This window comes from Peromyscus leucopus, chromosome 1 (genome assembly GCF_004664715.2).
Source record: "Peromyscus leucopus breed LL Stock chromosome 1, UCI_PerLeu_2.1, whole genome shotgun sequence".
Taxonomy (NCBI): domain Eukaryota; kingdom Metazoa; phylum Chordata; class Mammalia; order Rodentia; family Cricetidae; genus Peromyscus; species Peromyscus leucopus.
In genome coordinates, this window is record NC_051063.1 from 55,849,237 (window position 1) to 55,855,702 (window position 6,466).

A 6,466-nucleotide genomic window follows, 5' to 3' on the forward strand; every position below is an offset into this window, starting at 1 on the left:
CTTCCCCCCACCCTCCCGCCCTCCCCGCTGTCACCTTCCTCCGTCGCCACCCGCGCTCCCTCACCTGGCCGCCCGCCCCGCCCTCCAAGCCCGCCCCCGACGGACGGGCAGGTGCGCGCTGGCCAATGGGAGCCGCGACTGAAGGTGAAGGTGGGAAGGCGGAGGCGCGCGGGGGCGGGGCCGACCCTCGGCCAGGAAGTGGGAAGGCGGGACACGAAAAGTAACTCCTGGGCGGGGTTGGAGGGGGTCCATTGGGGTCGCAAGAGGCCCATCGGATCCCAGTGCCGCCCCAGTCCCAGCCCTGTCCCGCCTACAGCCTCCTGGGGCCCTAACCTAGATGGGGCTTGCCCAGGGCACCGCAACTTGCCTGGCGCCCCGGCCAGCCGCCCGTCCCTTAGCCAGGCCAGAGGGGCTGGGGACCGCTGCGGCCCTGGAGCCGGATGGGAGTTGTAGTCCGCTCTCGTCCCGGTTTGCAAGCCGCGCTAAGGCAACACCCACCAACCCCCACCCCAAAAGTTTCTGATCTTTAAATGCTGAAGCTAACCCAGAGACATGCAGTTGAGGTAGGGATGGACATACTCATTTAGCAGATGAATACACTGAGGCTTAGAAGAAAGAAGGCTGAGAATGGGGGTCTCTGAAACTAGCCCCTCGTGTGGACGGACCTAGGTGGTACCGCTTTTTAAGGCTTTGGCGGGAATAAGGCCAGCGGCCTGACCTGGAATGTGGAGGGCGCGAGAAGTCCGAGATGGGCTGCAGGAAGCAAGGAGGGAGGAGGTGCTGGCTCTGTCCAGCGAGGTTTCTCATTTCTGGCCAGCTGTGTCCAGCTGTGCTGGCCTCGACCCTACGAGACCGTGGTTCTCTCCAGAACCAAATCCACACGGAAGGGTGTAAGACAGGATCAGGTTCCCGGTGTTGAGGGAGGAAGCCTTCTGAGTGTTTGCGGGGGCAAACTGAATGGACCCCACTGCTGTCAAACGGGGGGTTTAGAATCACTGCGAGTCTCTCTTTGATCTCTGCAGAGCCCCTTCTCCGTGGAGTCCACAGTCTGAAATGGGGGAAACGCGGGCGTGCGTTTCTTTCCCAGATCAGTCAGGCTGGGAAGGAGACTCAGGATTCAAATTCAAATCTGGGCAGCCTCGGCACTGCTGCCAAGGGAGGGGGAAGGGCAGCAAGAATTTGGACTTAGCTTTTTCGTTTGTTTGTTTTTGTTTTTGATAGGGTCTCAGATAACCCAGGCTGGTCTGGAACACACTATGTAGCCAAGAGGTGCTGAGATTGCTAGGTGGCTTGACGGAGCCCTGCTGGGTCTCACTTGAGGGATTCTGAGCCTTTCTCACGCCCGGCAGGGATGGGGCCCACAGAAGGCACGAAGCCACAAGGCGGCGCCAGAGACCAGGGGAGGAGCGGATGTCTGGCGTAAGCAAGTTCTCATTGGAGAACTAGGAGGTTGAGACCAGGTCCTGGAATGCTGATTCTCTCGCTACAGGGGTCAGTCAAGGGCCAGCTGTCCAGGCCTCAGGTCTTGGCTCACTCTCCGCATCACTACCACAAGGCCCTTAACCTCTCTGAAAGCTGAATTCTGAGAAAAACCCATCCCCAACTCCAGACCAGAGTGGAGGGGAAACTGAGTAGAAGATTTAGTGCTGCACAAGGCCAGAGCTGGGACTCATATTTGTATCAGATACTCCATCTGGACATGGTTGCTCAGCGCTCCAGAAACAGAGGCAGGCAGATCTCTGAGTTCGAGGCCAGTCTGGTCTACATAGTGAGTTCTAGGACAGCCAGGGCTATACAGAAAGACCAGGTGGTGGAGGCGCACGCCTTTAATCCCAGCACTCAGGAAGGAGAGGCAGGTGGATTACTATGAGTTTGAGGCCAGCCTGGTCTACAAATTGAGTAGCAAGTTCCAGGACAGCCAGAGCTGTTACACAGAGAAACCCTGTCTCTTGAAAAACAACAAACAAAACAAGAAATGAAAGACCCTGTCTCAATAAGTAAATAAATAAATGAGCACTCCAGACCTCTCAGGCACTCAATTCTTTTAGGTTCTGTATTAATTTTTTTGTTTGATTGTTTTGAAACTCAGTTGTATGTATCCTGGGTTGGACTTCAGATCTCCACACTGTATAGCAAAGGTCGGCTTTGAACTCATTCTTCTGCCTCCTCTTCCTCCAGTGTACCTGTTTCATGACGTCTCGGGGAAACAAGCCCATGGCTTTGTTCATGCTGAGGAAGACCTCCAGCAGCTGAGCTGCATCCTGAGCCCCCAGATTGGTTTTTGTCTCATCAATGCAAGCCGCTGCTTCCTTGTCTGTGTAAGTGGTCCTGACTGCTCACTTCATCGGAGCCTCCCTGTCCGAAAGTTCTTAGAGGCTCACTCTCTGCAGGACCCTGTTCTGGCTGCAATAGATGGCGGGACTTCTAGCCCTAACACTCACAAAAGCTCCTAGACCTGGCACCCTTTCCCCTGCCGGTCCTGCTCTCTGATCTCCAGAGGCCTGGCCTTGCTCACAGCAGAGCACTGAACTTGGCTCATGGTCCAGCCCAGTCGATGAGGAACCTGTCAGCCTCAGAGCCTTAGGCCCCGGCAGTCTGAGCAGTCAGACCAATGTCATTCTGTCTCCGCCCAAGGCTTACTCTGTGGTCATTGCCTCCCGAGGATCGGATCAACTAGGTCTGCAGGAGGGACCTGCTACCCTACAGCTCTCCCTTACCTCCCAAGCTTCCTTGGTGTGGAGGTGTTGGCACCAGCTCTTGGGAGAGGCCCTGGCAGTAGATAACACCTTACTCTCTTAAAGAGCTCCTTGGTGTTTCAAAGTGGTCACAGATCTCTTATCTCCATCAGAGCCAGGCATATTATTATCCACCCCCTTCACAGGGAGGCCAGGACTGTGACACACAGCTCTAGGTCCTTCCTGTAGTCCACACCCTGAGTGCCTGGCTTCTCCACTGCCAGCAGCAGAAGGGTACCATGGGCTGTGGAGCATAAAGAACAACACAAAGTCCTACCTAGATGGACTGGGTAAATGGTCCTGTAAAAGGCCTTGGATGAAGAAAAGGGAGTTATCAACTCAGAGCCCCAGGCCTAGGAGAATAGAGAAACTTCCTAGAGGAGAGAGACCCAGAAGAGGAAGGTTCTTGGAGCAGGAAGCCTAGGTGTCTCTGGAAGGAACCGATTCAAGATGGGCTTGGGGGAAGGATGCCAGCAATTTTTGTGGCCACATTTCAGGCTTCCTGAGCCCAGGCTTGCAGTTCCCCCTTCTAAAATCCAGACTCAGCCCCATGGGAGTGGCTGAGTCTCCTAGCCCTAGTTCTCAGAAGTGGTACAAAAACTCTGGTTCTGCATTCCAAGAATGGCTGCCTGCCCCTCTACCCCAGAGAGCTGAGAACAGGAGCTAGCCACCTGTGGGGTCGAATGGGTCTGCTTGCTGTGGCCCAGCTAGAACACCTTGGGCAAATTTTTACCCTCTCTCTGAACACTTTTTTCCCCAAGACAGGGTTTTTCTGTGTAGTTTTGGTGCCTGTCCTGGATCTCGCTCTATAGCCCAGGCTGGCCTCGAACTCACAGAGATCCACCTGGCTCTGCCTCCCGAGTGCTGGGATTAAAGGCATGCGCCACCACCGCCCAGCAACACTTTTTAATGTATGATGGAAAGAGGCACCTGCTTGGATACAAGGGGAAGTGAGGTGGCATGGGGCTCCTCGTGGGGCTCCTCGTGGGGCTCCTCGTGGGGCTCCGGCTGGCCTAACACTGCTGTCTAGGAATAGCTATGGTGCAGGGAACTCACCATCCCTGCTTCTGCTGCTCAGGGCTTGTCTGAAGGTTTCTGTTGGGCCCGTGGAGACTCCCTCATATTTTAACCCGTGTCAGCCCCCACACCACCTCCCTGCCTGTCACACTGCGCTTATTTCCTGTGGAATGTCCAGTGTTCCAAATGGGTGAACATATGGTGGTTTCATCAGCCTGAGTTTTCTTCCAAATCCTCCCCTGTGCTGCTCCAGCTCACCACAGGGGCTCCACGCTCTGCTCAGCTCAGCCCATGTGGTTTTGCCATTACCAGTCTCTGGGTGCACAGGAAGCCAGGCCCAAGCCCCCTTACCTTGCACCCCTGCAGCTCATGGGCGCCACCCTGTCTGAGCTGCTTCAGGGAAGGGTGGGTCCCCGTCTCATTCTGGGTGTTGGGTGGGGTACCGTGCTCTCTATATCCCCCACCCCGAGTAGCCCTACCCATGGTGCTCAGGGGAGGAAGCAAACACAGGGCTCTTTGGAGCCCAAAGAATAGGCTTAGAAGGCAAAAGCCAGACTCAACCCAGCAAGTAGCAGAGCTGGATTGAAACATATGGCTGTTTGGTCAAGACTGCAGTCTGAACGCTGATAGCTGACAATTGACTAATTTATTTACTTATTTGTAGTGCTGGGGGATTAAACTCAGTATCTCATGAGTGCTATACATACAAGCTTTAAAGCACGTATATGTGCAGATTATATGTGTGTGTATAATGTATGTGTGTGTGTGTATGTGTACATGTACATGCCTGTGTTCTTCCTCAGATATCATTTACCTTATGTTTTCAGGCAGGGTCTCTCATAGGCTTGGCTGGCTGGCTAGCCAGCACATCCCAGAGGTCTGCCTGTCTCTGCCTCCCCAGGACAAGGGTCCCGAGCATGTACCACCACACTGGCTTTCATGAGGGTTCTTGGGATTGAACTCAGGTCTTCATACTTGCCATTCCAGCCCAAGCTTTAAAGCTTTGATTTTGAAAGCAGAGGACAGGAATGGTGGTTGGTTGTCCTCTATTATTTTGTGTGTGGGTATTTTGTCACATGCCTGTCAACCACATTCGAGCAGTGTCCTTGGAAGCCAGAAGATTCACCGAACTGGAGTTATTTAGACAGTTGTGAGCCTCCAACGTGAGTGTTGGCCATCAGACCCGGAGCCTCTGGAAGAGCAGCCAGGGCGCTAAATTGCTGAACCCTCTCCAGCCCCTCCTTCCTTTCCCCACTGTCCTCTCTTGCCAGGCCACTGGCCTTGGGCAAGTCCTATGACAGGTAAGAACGATCCTGCAAGAAACCTCAGCATCCTGAAGAGCTGGTATGTGCAGCAGAGGTGGGCCCTGGGCCTCCTTGGTCTCTGGTTTGTGTGGTGGTGTGGGCTAGGACAGACTGTCCTCAAGGCTTGGGAGAAGGCTGGAGAGAATTTGCTTCCTGATCATGGCTTCCAGGAAACTAGAAAGGAGGCAAGGGGGGAAGGTGCACGTGCCGGCCTTCCGGGTGGACATCTCTCCTTCAAACCCCACATGGCCCCAAGGAGTTCAAGTTGTGAAACCCAAACCTGCTGCCTGAGTTCAGGGTGGCAGTCAGGTGACGCCCACCCTTGCTCTTCCTCAAACTTCTTGTTCAACGGGCACCATCTGGGTACCCTCCGGGGGATCACCTCAGAGGGATGGGGCTGAGTGGACAGAACACGACGCGCCCTACAGCTGGGGTGAAGGTCGGTCCTCACACATCCCAGGGAGCTCCTTGGGCCTGTTTTCTTTGGTGCTGACCAAAGCGCAGGGCACCTCTGCAAGCTGACAACTGGTCCCAAGCATCTAAAACCTCAGTGGAGTGACAGCTTTGAATCTTTTTGAGCCTGAGAAGGTGACAGTTGAGGGTGAGGGGGCCGGGGAATCCAGAAACTGTCTTTGCTTTAAGAGGTGTTTCCAAGGGAGCCTCCTCAAGCGCAGGACCCGAGTTGGTAGACTTGAGTTTGAATGCCCTTGGCCACCATTACTGCGTGTGTTGCCCTGTCCTGAGCCCTTAACTTGTGAAGTCGAACACAGAACTCAGGCAAGCCTAGCACAAGGTAGGTCCACACCGAGTGTCCAGTCTATGGCGTCTGGACTATCAGGCCTGCCTTAGCCACAGTCAGTGGCTAAACACCAGTTTGTCCTAACTTCTGTCCCAACCCTACTTCCCATCTGCATCCTTCCGGACATGTCACTCCCAATTTGTCATCCTTTCCTCTTGTCATAAACAGGTCCCCTATCTGTGACATCAGCGGGCTCTAACCAACCCCACCCAGAACTGTGGATTTGGTCTTTGTCTGTTTCACAGCTGGCTGCTCTGTTTCCAAACCTGCCTTGGGGCAAGTGAGAAGCCAGGTGGCTGAGGAGCCCTGGGACCTTTGTTTCTAAGACCCCTCCCCAAACCCATGCACACTATGGATGGAGCCACTCCCCAGTCTGTGGCTAAGGCACCCAGTGTAGGTGGTGATGCGGAGATGGCACAAGCTGTCCCGAGTAATTCTGCTGTCATTCTCTGTTGGTGTTTTAATTTGTCAAGACAGCCCCTCCCCCCCAAGAGCCTAAACTGGCCTTGAAACCCCAAGTGCTGGGACTATGGCTGTGCACCATTAGTTCAGCTCCCGACAGTCTTGCCAGTTTCAACAGTACACAAGAGGGGGAGGCCATGAGGTCCTTG